We start from the raw sequence: 14,850 nt of genomic DNA on the forward strand, positions 1-14,850 counted from the left end.
CTGTATGACAGATGTACCGCATTTATTTAGTTTTTTTTTTTTTTCCCTTTTTTATTCAAAATATTCACAAACTTGCTTAACATGTGATCAACTATCTGATATTCTGGTTCTCAAATATGTGTAAGTGTGTTTTGTCATTTAAAAACCTTTATAAATGATCTTGATCTATAACGTGAGATGGGTGCAGCCATCTTAGTTTGCGCCGCAGTTCAGAGAGTCCTGTCAGTCCGATTTACAGTACGTGAATTCATCAGTTTCTCTCGAAATACATCCAAGTAAAAATGTATTACTATTAAATGAATTATTTTACTAGTGCTTAAGTGTATTTAAATGTCTGAAACTTAAAATGAACATTATGTGGTTGAAAACACTGCATAGATGTGATAAATTACAAGCGCTGAGCGCGTCAGTCTTTGACTCTGCGCCAGTTGAAGTGTGAAAGCACAGTTTGAATCTGGCAGTTATGTGACGTCACTGAACATTCTAAATCCCATATGTGGGACTGTACTCTCAGGGGCACAGAAATAAAAATCCCATATGTTGGACCGTACCGCTCAAAAGGTTAAAACTTTGCCTGAGGCTAAAATTCACTGTAAAGGCTAATTATTTAGTCCTTGGCATGTTACACTAAGCAACCAAATCCCTATGACAACATTTATTAACGATTCACATTCATTCACACAGACAGAGAACGTTTGGTCCTTCACTTCTTTCAAACCCAACTGCTCCCATTAGTAGTCGCTACTCATTTGCATAAAGTTGACCTCTGCTCAATGCAAATGGTTGCTGCCACTTGTTCCCCCTGGAAATTGCCAGCTCTCATGGAAAATAAATGACATCCGGTTGCATTAGTGTAAACCTCTCTTCTGGCAGATGTGTTGTGTCTTGTGCTGTTTTTTGACTGTCATGCCATGAGCGCTACATTAAGACTGCATGTCAAATATAAAAACTGTTCAAATACATCTTAAAACTCCCTGCACTCCCTGTTTTTAAACGCAAAAAGAATGAAACTGGGGAAACGTGATAGATCGAAGTCAACCAAACCAAAAACCAGTCAAATTATAGTTAAGATCAACTGGTCGTCTAGTTCAGGCAAACCCAGCCCTTTTATTCGTCGGTTTTCAAAATATGTAATTTTGTAGAAGTATGAATCTTCAGTTGCCTCAAGATTCAATGGATTCAATGGATTCATTTCAGTAAGTTGTACTGTATCTTTCAACATACTTTTTGATGTTCATTCATGTTTTTTTCGTGCTGTAATAGTAGAAAAGAGGAAGAGGTAATAGGTTCACGTGCCGCTTGGCCTGAGGTGTTACAGCATTCTGTCACGCCACATTAAAGAGCGCCAAAAACAAATGTATCGTTTGAATTCCATAGTAAAATTGACAGAATTTAAAAGCTGAGACTTTGTTTTATATCAAAAGTAACCTGCTCTGTCTTAACTGTGCATGTGGCATGAGAACAGTGTCGATTGGGTGAGTTTGAATGAGTGAGAGCATGACAGCATTCTTTTTTCCTAGTTATGTTAAACTTTCCCACATATAGCATTGAGGCTTAATGCTATAGTTTTCAGCTTGTTTATTTCATATAAAAATATGGCATGCAGTTGCTTCAAACAAAGGTATAAAACTATTCAAAACATTTAATGTAAATTTTGATAATCGTAATTAATAAATCGCAATTACAATTTCAAGAAAATAATCAACAATTATGATTTGCTAAATATTTTGTCATACAGAACACCATTTCTATTCATTTATCACTGAATTATGCAATATGAAGAGCTGAAAGAGCATTCAGAGTGCATTCTGTGTCTCTTCCTTCCTCATGTGCATCACTTATGATCTCAGAGCTCTCTCATTTGCTGTACAGCTGTCGATCATCTTACGCGAGTCAACGTGACCATATTCCCTGCCCTTTCTGATCACGCTGTTCTGTACACTTCCTCATTCTGATCTCTGTGATAAACATAGCCAAACAAACGTTTATACACGTGAAACAAGAAGCTAATAAATGCACAGTTACGATGGTATATGGTTTGCGTGTGATTTTCATGTGATTTGATGTATTTTCATATGAATAAAGAATGTTTACTTTATACATGCAAAGCAGGTGTAGCGATTAGCTGCAAATAAAATGCTAAATATAACATGTCAACACCATTATATGAGTAAAATCCACATTAGATTGCCATCAGAAGTAAATACAAACACTCACTGGTTGTTTAATGACAGACAGCAGCAGGTTTATTATATTTAGGCCTAATGCACAGATCTAATATAATGTTTCAAATTTTATTAGATGTTTTATTAAGTGCCAGTATTGGATTAAGCAATAAGCATTTCATCTGCATTTTAATAATGTTAAGTATTTGCACAATTCTAATTTAATAAACAGTGAAAGAAAGTGAGTGATGTTTGTTTTTATAAAGGCAGTGGGCCATAAAGCATTGACTAGGTGCCCTTTTCATGGTCTAAAACCTAAGATTAAACGGTTAAAACATCCCAGACACAGATAAGCCTAACTTTGTTTTCTAAAGCTGGTGCAGTAACCATGCAGGGTGCTTTTTTGCCCAAAGCCAAAACATGGAAATTTAATATTGTTGTAAAGCTCAAGTCCAGGAATTGTATACATCGATTACATGATGGATACAGGCTACACCAAAGCAAACTCCTCTGGCTCCAATCCTACACTGCACCTTCACAACTCAGAACAGATGCATATCTTGGCTTTGAAAGCACAATAGCTTGGCTTTCATTACATTTCAGATATTTCAGATAAACTTCTGAGAACCACATGACAAATGTGTCCAAAAATGGGTATGATAATACTCGAAAGCCTTGCTATTCATCCACACCGCCAGCCCATCGTGTTGTAATAGGCCTGTAACAAATACAGAAGTTAAGAGGCTTATTAGGCCTCTATTTTCTTCCATTCTCCACCAGCTTAGACACAAACCAATCTCCACCTCAAGACTAGCCACTATATACTCAGTGTTTCTGTGGCAACACTCAAGAAAACCTGGTTTGGACTGAAAATAGCATTTACTGCAGCTCAATATTATAGAATTCATAAGGAACCATAATAAGAGCAAAATAATTATTCCACATCCAAAAGTGCTTTAGCATACATTGGTTGAACTAGTCCATCCTGCTTCAGTTTTGAATGCAGCTTGGTTTTGAAAGTGCTCAAACTCACACACCTTGATCCCCGAAACAATAAACCCTGTTGAAGAGGAATTATCCAGAGAATAGTCAACAGACAAACTGAGCTGCAACTCTTGTGAAGGGTTTAGGGTTCTTTGGGTGGATTTGTGAATTGGTCCTGACTGACAGGTTGGACTGACACTACTAGACTAAATTACAGGTAATTTCGTCTTCAAAAAGAGGCAGTCAAAACTGCTGTCCCTTAAATGACAAGCACTCAGTTCACTCAAGAACTCACATTAATTAGCATACATAATTAGCTCTCAAACTATGCACAGCAAGCTCCAAACTCACATTGTTACGGAAACACATACCAAGTAGAACATTTCTGAAACAATATAAATAAGACGAGCTCGAGTGGCTTTATGTAGTGCATGACGCAAGAAGGTCATTCCCTATGTTTCTAGATAATGAGCTTGTATTTGTCTTGACTGAAGAGGCTAAATTATTGTGGAACAGGAACATGTTCATTTGGTACACTTTTGGTTACATAACAGTAATTAAGGACTTGTTTTCACTAGGGATGCACAAATATTACAACTGTGGCACACACAGATAAGCAAATTATCTTTATGTTTTGGCGAATGACTCCATACCATTCTGTTTAAATGAAAAATAAAAACTAAACACTGAAATTAATGCTACTTAAGATTCAAAATAAATACTAAAAACTGAAAACAATTGTTTTAAATGCTACTTTAAATTATAAATAAAATGAAAAACTATCATTTTAAATGATAGTTTATATTAAAAATAATATATAAAGTAGTTATATAGTAGTTTTAAATGCTACAAGAGAATTTAGGCTTCACAACATTAAAGTGTACAGTATGAAAAAAAATGGATATTAATTTTGAGATTTGCTAATGATTACATTGAACAGTATTGTTAAATTATTATTGTTTTTAAAGACTTTTAAATGTTTTATGTTTAGTTTAAATGGTCTAAATGTTAGAAAGTGGAAACAAGCAGGCATTACTATTCAATATAAACTGATATAGTCAATAAACAAAACAACAACAGACATGGTACTGTGTATACTGTGTATCCCTAACTGCTGGATAGTATTTGGTACAATATCGCTGTCTTTTGCACAAACAGTGCAGACATTTAGGTTATTTCTGACATGAAAAATAGGTGAATGAAGTTAACCTGATTCAATTACAGCTGTGTACTCGTCAATGTTCCCGATACCACGTGTGCAGGACTCAAGGTGCCTTGATCTTAACCAAAAAAGAAAGAACAAAAGAGCTATTTCTTGGCTTACCATGTGATCAGGTCTTGCTCCAATGTGAACCCTTAGCAGCGAAGAAGTCTCTACAGTCTGGACATAAAGAAAACACAGAATAAAAACTATTAGTGCCTTGTAAAAATAAGGGGTCGATATATAAATCATGGTTGGATTGTAAACGTCAAATGTTTCTCTTTTTTTTTTCCAAATGCAGAAGATCAGACGCTGATTTTAAATTCATGTGAAGATCATAATGTTGAGTTAAGGTGACGGTGAGGTTTTTCAAAATTAAAACTGTATTAAATACTGTATCTCAGGTTACATCAGCCCATCAACAACAATGCTGTCAAAAAAAAAAAAAAAAAAAAAAATCACTTAGCTTCCCATTAAGCAAAGCACACACTACAAGACTGAAGACTCACTCTCAGATGTCTTAGGCCGCATTTACATTACACGGTTCAAGTAACCCAATTACAATTTTTTCCTCCTGTGTAACACAGATCGGATATGACCCATGAATGTGTAAGCAGGAAAAAAGCATATGGATTCTGATATTCTCAGATCAGTTTCAGGCCTCATTCATACGTGGAAATAAATCAGAGGACAGATCGGATATTCCCATCAGTGCGAGTCGTACGTCATTGAAAAAGCAACAGTGATGAATGACGTCAACTTAGGTGGACACCAACAGTGATCACATGACTCATTTCAATGGCGCAATGGAGGGCAAAGGCTCAACCCAATGTTTTGCTGATCTTTAAAGATGGTGCGGAAAGCAAAAGCTTGTATTATCATTTTGTCTGTGTCCATTGCAAATTACACTGTTTTTACTTCCCTCTCGGCCTAAGATTTTCCAGGTCAGTACGTCTACCTTCGGTTGTTTTGCCAAGTGTAAAGTGTAAATGCAGACATTGGATATGGGTCACTTTTAAAAGATGATGTAAGCTGGTCATCAAAAAATAAAAAATAAAAAAGATATAGTCAACAAATAAAAAAATAAAAAATAAAAAAAACTGCAGTTAGAGGTCTGTGACAAACAAAAATGTGTCTGCATGCTAGAAGTGCATTGGTAATGGTCACAGGTTGCAATTTGTCTTAGATCTGGGAATTGTTTGAAAACTAAAGGCAGTGCAAATCAGTGTAAAAACAACCTCTATATTTGGCCTCTGTGAGACCAAACTTCAGGACTGTAGCATCAGAAAAACAACCCTGAATTTACCACAGAACCTATGATTAGTTGTGAAAAATGTGCAACAGGACAACAAGAAACAAAAGACCATGTTTTGACCTCAGGGATTTTCCTGCATTGAAAATATTTTGGCGGCCACCAAAATTAATCTTTGCCCGCCAAAGATTTATCCGATCATTTAATATGACAATACCCACCGTTCTCCAGTACCAGTATCTGCTGATAGCCGGCTGCTTTGCGCTCTGTGAAGAGCATCAAAGGTTTCTATTTACAACACGTTTTTACAGCATTAAGCTTTGTTGCCAATCACAGACATATCTTTAGAGTGCATGAATGCAATGGCCAATCAGATGTTTAAGTTAGTCAGAATCAGTTTGTTCAGCTTGAGTTCTGCACGCTCGCAAATCCTTTCATTATAACCATAAATACTATGTCAATAAGAGATTCAATGCACAGTGTAGACAGCTTCATTGATTACAACGGGAGAGTGCAGCTTTGTGTACGTTACATTGTAATTGACAGCTCCAGTGATTATAATGGCAGTGATCTTTGCTCGCTTTCTGTATGATATATATTTTTCATGCTGCTAACTACATTTGCAAAGTTTCTGCATTGACAACCGTATTTAAATGCGCAAATGCATCCAATCGACAGTGATAACCATAGCAATTGAATAAAACAATCTAATACTATATCTAAAACAATTTGTGCATCAAGTCTTGGAGTGTAAATGCAAAATAATAGACCTGTCACTTTTATAACGTGCAACGTTATTTTGTTGTTCATTTTATTACTAACTTTTCAAATCTGCCTGAGAGTGTTTTTTTTTTTTTTTTTTTTTTTTTTATGACTTTTTTTAATGATTATTTAATGACTACATAGGATAAGTTAATATTACAAACTATTACAAACTTTATTTGCATTTATTTTGGTTTTATTGTCAGTACTGGGCTTGCACGTTCACATGGCTAGGGTACTTTGTACAGTGTGTGTTAATGACTGTGTTCGTCTGCCAACACCGAAGACCATTTTTGACCCAGGAAAAACCCTGCACATGGTATTAAGATAGGATTCTTTTTTTTTTTTTTTTTTGATCATGTTCAGTGCTAAATATAATTGGAAAGGGGGTCTAAAACATTTTTTGATCAGATCATTGAAAGCACATATGAAGACAGACAAATATGCACATAGCCACATTGCATTTGCTCCACCTACTCATCTAACCCATGATCATTCTGGGATGTTTTGTGAGAAAGCACACCAAAACTAGTGATTCAAACGTCGCTCTGTTGTACAATCATAGCTACAATCATAATCACCTTATTCTTTGTATTTGCTTCCTTCCCGCCCACTCGTAAGCCATGTAACACAGGTTCATTCATTCAATAGTACACTTAATTGGGTGCAACAGATCAACAAAAAAAAAAAAAAGCCACATTTTGGATCATATTTGGATCTTTTGTTGTTTGATTAACGTTAATGACACAGGCAGCAGCAGGTATATTAGGCACATTTTTCTTTTCCTGGATCTTTGCAATGCTAGGAAATGCATCCTGGCAAATGTAACCTTCCAGATGACTTAATTGCCCCATCTCTTCCATTTGTTTTAGTAATAAAAGATATCGTAAGTAAATTTATAATGGATCATTACAACTGTATTACATATTATACTTTGCTTTGAAAGTACCAAGTAGTCACACAGTGCGAAAAAAAGAAATTGTGTATAGATAATCATTTATCGTTGCATCGCAGCCCTCTGAATCATAACTGAATCAAATAGAGAGGTGCCTACAGATTCCCACCCCTACATTCAGCATCTTCAAACAGCATGTCGCATTCGGCTTTACTGCTGACTCTGGATGCTGTGGTACTCGCTACTGGGTGTCTGTTAGATGAGAGCACTGAAGTAGCAGACTGAATGAAGCTTGTCATTCACACGTACAGTAACTAGAATATAAAAAACCTAATGAATAAGGTAAAATTCTGAATAGATGCAAGGTGTTGCACACACACAATATCACTACTCTTTGTGCTCAAAACCTTTTCATTATGGAGCGAGGTTGACATGTGACTCAAAAAAAGTGATGCGTGATAAGTGCTTTTGTGCCACTCTGCATTAGAGACTTTGTCGCTGTTTTACAGATGAGTCATGTTTAGCCTATATATTTCTTCTATTTTATCTTTGTTGTCCTATTAAAATAAAATAATGAAATAAATATAAAATCTGCACCACATATTCCAAAGAAATGCTGTTTATATTGCGTATGTTCATGTAGTAATAACTATCACAAATGTATTGATGAGATTTTTGTTTTTTTGTATTGTTCAGCCACATGATATTTTGAATGTTGACACTTTTGTGATACAAATTTGTAGTTCTATTTTCCCCCCTTTACATTTTACCAGATGTAGCAATAAGAGGTCTACACTCACTTCCACTTATTTTTTATTTTATTTTACAAGATTATTGTTGGATATAAAAATTTTCACTGGACTTACTGCTTACACTTGTTTTATGTGTATTGCTTTTTAATACATTTGAGAAAGATATTAAAATAAGCAAATCAGATACAGCTTGACAGCCGAAAATCAAATCAGAGTAAAAAAAAAAGTTAATTGTGACTTTCTTGTTATTGTGATTTTATAATATATATCAGATTTTAATTCTGTATCCAGCAGTACACACACACACACACACGTATATGTGGTTTACAGGGACTCTCCATAGGCGTAATGGTTTTTATACTGTACAAACGGTATATTCTATCCCCCTACACTACCCCTAAACCTACCCATCACAGAAAACTGTCTGGATTTTTTGAATTTCAAAAAAACACTGTTTAGTATGTTTTTAAGCCATTTGGTTTACGAGGACACAGAAAATGCCCTCATAAACCATGTTTATGTTGTAATACCCATGTCATTATATACATTTGTGTCCTCATAAACTATGTATACAAGAACACACAAACACACACAGACACACACAGACACACACACACTCTCTCTCTCCTGGCCAAAAAAAAAAAAAAAAAATGGGCCAAACCCAAAATGGCTAAACAGTAAGCTTTTAATTGTCTTAACCACAAATTATTGGTCAAGAAATTAACTAAATTTAAGCAAATGCACTACTTAAAAAGCCATTGCTGTCTCAGAAAAACATCAAGACAGAATTAAGTTTTTGGCAGAATATGGGAAGTTGCGTGTGGAGTGATGAATCACAATGAAACACGATGGTGATGCTCCAGAGCGGTGTCTTCTAAAATCTGCTGAGAAATAATAAATGCATCTCTACCACAGTGAAGCATGGAGGAAGAGGTGTCATTGTGTGGAGAGCCTTTTTAGCTGTTGGTACTTGTGAACTACTTCACTGGGAAAAGTCATTTAATGATTTGGAGTACAGGAGAATATTGCAGAATGACTTGCGAAACGCCATATCTATAAAATAAGGAAAATAAGATTTTAATATTTAAAAAAAAACAGCGCTAATAGTTTAAGTTAGATTTAAGCTTAGTTTATGATTTTGTATAATCTGGATTTTGTTTTCTCTGAAAACAAAACATTAGACAACTAAACAAAATAAGTAATTTACCTGAGGTTCTGACAAAATGTTCTATGTTATACATCTATTTATAAATGCCTAAAATGTTATAAAAAATAATTTATTATTTTAAATGAATTCATTGTATAAAAAAATATCATTTGAAATTAATAAAGACTTGTTTTGTCCAGAGTTTTTGAAGGAATCTCTATCAAGTACATTTTAAAAGTCACTGGTCGCCACCTACTGGCATAATGTAATACAATATTTATTTGAAGCGTAATATTAGTTTTAAAGGTCATTTTGATCAATTTGATCGCTGCCGCAAAATCAGTGTTTATATCTGACCAAGGTCTTGCTTTGTTGCGAGGTGGTTCTTTCCATTTTACATGGGGTTATTTACCCCACATTATTATGTTTCTAGGGTCTGCGCTTCATAGAAAACAAACCAGCGCGTCTTTATTTGTTGCTTAGTGACGGTTGTGTTGAAGTAAGTCAGAAATGCGCAGGTGCTGCTCAATTCGGCTATATTTAATATCATATTGACTCATGAGTTGAGTATGTGCCCTAAATCTGCACAGATTTCATTAACTTCGCCAGCAAACTAATTGAACATAATTTGTGAAACAACCTGCCAAACTGCCTAGTGATTTGCCATCGTTACCCTCCATAGTTGATTTTTACCTGCATTTTACAGGTCTTCATTTCAAACCATGTCATTATGAAATTGCACAGAACATCTTGTGTGTGTAAAAGCAAACTGTTTAATTACGTTATAACAATATAGTAGCCTATAGTAGAGCTCAACTTGTATTCGTTGGCAAAATGGTAACGTTAGGTAATGTTAGTAAGGTTATCCAAGTTGTATTTGGAATAAAAAGTGGAAATAACGCTAACAACATTAAAATCAAAACAAGTCAGCCATTTCAGGCTTATTAACAGTCCCAAGCTTTACATATTGATATTTATGTCAATTAAATTAAGGTTATCATAACACTATATGAAATTCTTATGTTAAGACACGTGGGCAGACCTAGCGGAGATGACGCTCTTCAGTTGTAACGTGTTCACTTCTCATGATTTCATTCACCGTGACACCCCCCCACAAAAAACATCCATTAACAATTCACAGCTCTTATATATGTGAATTGACAGGTCTATAACCCAAAAGTATTTCTTTGTAAATATGTTCATTGGTTTGCACACTTTTGAGCAATTCTGCTGTCAAATGTTTTGCTTGATTTCTGTTTCATTCTCAGTGGTGAACTGAAAAGAGCAAAACACCTCTGGAAAAAAAAAAAAATTCATAATTCAAAACAATACTACTACTAAACATGTACAGTGCTACAAATGGAATATAAAACTGTCTTTATGCACTGGTTGAATTCTCAAATTAAACATCGTGAAACTTAAATTTTAAACATTTTCTCTAAGACGAACACAAGTGTCTAGGCAACATTAGAGAGTGCTCTTTCTCATCCTCACCCTGTGGGATCTGGAATGATGAGAAACACATCTAAAAGGATTCCTCTATCAAAGTCTGTTGCTACCACCCATTTACAACCGCCTGGCTGATACATATGACAGTGTCTCCATTTACTTTCTGGCCAGACTATCATTACAGCATATTTTTCTCGCACAGCAGCATTTTACCATGGAGATGCCCTTTCCTGAACCTTGACTCTCACCCTTTTAGCGGTCCGGAGTTGAGTCTGGTGAGAGCGGCGGTGCAGAATGAGAGAAAGAGTTTAATTGGGTCATCTGAGACCGGCAGAAGAGACGTGTGGGACTGATGAAGGTCAACGGAGGCAAAGCATGATAAGGTTGCATGTGCTAAAAACTGCTTGTCGGAGGGAAAAAGAGTTGAGGAGGCACAATGGTCAATAGGCCGGACAGAAGTGAACAAAAGGCCACAAAAGAGAGCCAAGGACATAATTATTGCAACTAATTGGACACAACGTGTGAAATTATATATCAAAGCGTGTTCGCTGCAACAAGAAACTGCAAAAGACACCTCACAGGTTTGTATTTAAGAGTGTAAATGGCTGTGCCCAAGTGTTTTTATATATTAAAATTATGTGTACACGTGTGAGTGAATTATGATACCTGATCAAACTAATGAACCTAGGTATAACATCATCAGAATAAAGCTGCACAACCGTACTCCTAAATAAAAACATTAGCATAAAAGTTTTATGAGTTTATGAATCTATGGCTTATAACCTAACTTTCAGAAGCCAAATCTGGCAGCTTACTGGCAGCTTATTTATTTTCTGTGTTATACCAATACACAAATACTTGATTGGAAACACATGGCCTGTGTTCACACTCCATTTCATGCACATGCTTGCAACGATTTTGCACTGGTTAAATGCCAAACTATACCTTACTTACTGGGGAACTGAGCCATTGGGATTAACCTGAGGAAGATGCTAGATCTTGCAGAGAAATAAGTCAAATCACATTTAAGTTGAAGGAAGCCGCTCACAGAATATATCATTTTAGTTCCAGACCATGCGCTGGTATTCATCAGGTGCAGGAAAGCAGGTGAAATAAAGCTGCCCTGGATATTTCAAGATGAAGAGATGCTGTGGACATGTGTGTTATTCCACCTACAGGCTTAACAAAAGAGAATCATGTCAGAATAATGGCTGTTAGCTTGTGAATGAGCCGTGATGGTGCAGTGCCAGTTGTGATACTCCACAGTGGTACAAGGGTTGTTATTATTTTCTTAAATAGACATGATGTCCAAAAAAAGAGAAAAAAACACGCTGGGACACGCTGTACTCCAACGAAATATCATGGTAAACATGAACAGCAGATTTTCTTTATTTTTATATCCATAATCATTTATCATGTAATAAACTTCCAAACTTAGGTGATAATTACAAAAGAAAACAAAACATTTTCTACAGCTGGACTGAATGATCAGCTATATAATAGGGAAGGGTCAGGCTAGTTGATTAGCTGACCTGTAACTAGTTGATTAGACATGTCAACTAGTTTATCATGAATAAACTAAACCTGCTTCTGGAGGACCACCTTCCTGCAGAGTTGAGCTTTACCTTGCTCCAACACTCTAGTCTGAAAAGTTTCTAGTAATACTGAAGACCTTGATTAGCCAGTTCAAGAGTGTTAAATTAGGGTTGGAATGGAACTTTGTAAGATGGCGTACTTCCAAGAGCAGAACTGGACACCCTTGATCTAGACTTTAAGCTCGTTTTTTGCTTTAGCTGTAGTATTTTTATGTGGTTGAAACTTTTAAGGTGAACTTTTAAAAGACAACTTCTTGGAGAGACTTTTTAGCTTAGTATCTCTCCAATAAGTTGCATCTCTAAATCAATCCCATTTAAAGAATCATGAACACTACAGGCATTAAAGCACCACCAGACATGTGATCAGCTAAAAAAACCCTTTTAACTCTGGCTAACATGCTAAGGGTGCCCCCTGAACTCGTGCAGTGCTGTCAGAGGTAGTCCATCCATCAAATACAGTAATCAACCTTTGAAGTTCATCAAAGTTATCCTAAGAACCAAGGTTTTAGGACAACTTCGATGAAAGGTTTTGATCCACTTCAAATGTTGACTACTGTAAATGTATTCAAAAACATAAAATTTTGTAGTTTATTTAGTAATTATTTAAGGCCATTTCACAATTTCAATCATATTACAGTAACCAGCATCCAGATAAATATGGAAAAATCATGTCCCTGACCACTTTTGTTAAATATTCACTAATTTCATTAACGTTTAAACTGAAATTTTGCAACCAACCAGTCGACTAGTCTAAACCTCCCCCGCCCCCCATAAACATACTGTATATGCGATCCATTTTAAATAAACTACTTAATCTATGAACTGAATGTCGCTAAACACAGGTCAGATAGATGCGATGTGCTTGCCTTGCATTATGATCATTGTATATTAAACTTAAGCGTTAAGCTACGTTAGCCATTGTAGACATTTGCTCAAATCAACTGAATCAACAGGCAGCACAGGACCAATAATTTCAAACCTAATAGCATATTATAAACAAATTTCCTCAAATAAAAATTAATGCACACAAGTCAGCAAGTTAAGGTATTGCTGTTCGTTACCACGGCACCCACTTAGGTGTCCGGGTTTGAATGTGCTTCTTGTGTATGAAAAGTATCTAGAAAAGTATCTCCATGCATGATGGACAGAAAAATCTCAAGAAAAGCTTGACACGTACTAAGGTTGCACGATTTATCGCAATTTTATTGCACACGATTTAGCAAAGGCTGCGATTATTTAATGCACAGCTTGTCAGAGCTGTACAGCTCTGTGATCAGTAGTAAATGCTTCTCCATCTGAAAGCCAGAGGGCGCTCTCGCGCAGAAACTGCAAATATGTCCTGATGCCGAAGTAGACGCGTCATTCCAGGAAATCCCATACTATAGCTGTAGCTGAATAAACAGAATTGAAATGCTTTGATTAAACATGACTAATAAACACACAACTGCCTTATTCTGTGTAAGAAGCCACATCATCTCACAGAAGGATGCTCAACTGTCGTTATGAAGTGAGTCTGGAGTAAAAACATGTCATTAAATGTTGTCTTTTGTTGGACAAGATGTTAATAAATGCTTCTCATGTCTGGAAAGATGTTTGCCGCATGTTGCTTTTTCAAATGCACAATATAAGCGATTCAAACTCGCAGTGCTTTCAGATGGATTAGCATTTGGAGCCATAGTTCATTGACAAGCCGCGCATTAAAAATAAATAAATAAATAAATAAATAAATCGCAGCTTTGTGATTTCAAATTCACACTAAGCCAAATCATTTAAGCGCGATTTCAATGTTTTTTTTCTAATCGTCCGATTAATCGTGCAGCCCTAACATGTACTGACAAATACATTATTTAAGCATATTATCTTCGTTAGGATGTTGAAATAGCAACTGTTCCAGTGTCAAGTAAGTTTCATTCATAATGTTTCTCCTTTAATCAGAAATAAAATTTCATACTCTATTGTCCCTCATAACTGGTAGTTTTTATAAAGTTTTGTGTGGGCTGTAAAAAAAAAATACTCCCTCATCTTGCTCATCTTGTCTCATATATATAAAGCAAAACATTACACGTGCAATAAAATTAAAATAAACGACTAGTGTTTCCAAGTCGACTAGCAGCAGCAGTATCGTTTAATCGACTAGTCGAATAGTCTCGCACATCCCTACTTTCAACAATAATTTTAAAACAACTGTCAGACTGTCCGTAAATTGCCAGAAAAGCTAGTCATTGAGAGAAATGACCGACTAGTCGATTAAGAAAAAAACTACAGATTACCTGTAAAATTTAATAAAAATTTTGCTAATGTGACCACACCTTCACTACAAAACCAGAAATACAATTTCACAAAAATTTAAATCATGCTGATCCTTGAAAGATCTGACACCGTGCTCTCTAGTCTTCAGCAAAAATATAATTCCTTCATCATGATGCCACATGACTGATGTGCTTGGCCCTTTTACTCTCAGACAACAGATACTGTGATCTCAGCTTAGTAAGACGAGGTTTCCCATTGCCTACACTGAGTGCAATTACCCTATTATGTAGCCTGGCCTTCTTTGTCCAAGCATTGGTCTAATGGACAAAAGTAATTAGGCTAAGTGACAGGGGTCCTTCTTCACAATTGTTAAATGCATATTATCTGCAAGTCCAAAA

The 14,850-nt window shown here is 35.7% G+C and overlaps 1 protein-coding gene across 2 annotated transcripts in view; it reads right to left on the reverse strand.

Annotated features, from left to right (window-relative positions):
* Positions 1–14,850, reverse strand: part of tbl1xr1a (TBL1X/Y related 1a) — a 63,353-nt gene that overhangs the window by 28,152 nt on the left and 20,351 nt on the right. For both annotated transcript variants that reach the window (XM_051912172.1, XM_051912171.1), the window contains exon 2: positions 4,474–4,530. The gene's annotated coding sequence lies outside the window, so the exon portion shown is untranslated. The remainder of the gene's footprint in view (positions 1–4,473; positions 4,531–14,850) is intronic.

The sequence above is a fragment of the Ctenopharyngodon idella genome, chromosome 11 (assembly GCF_019924925.1).
Source record: "Ctenopharyngodon idella isolate HZGC_01 chromosome 11, HZGC01, whole genome shotgun sequence".
In the NCBI taxonomy this organism is placed as follows: Eukaryota; Metazoa; Chordata; class Actinopteri; order Cypriniformes; family Xenocyprididae; genus Ctenopharyngodon; species Ctenopharyngodon idella.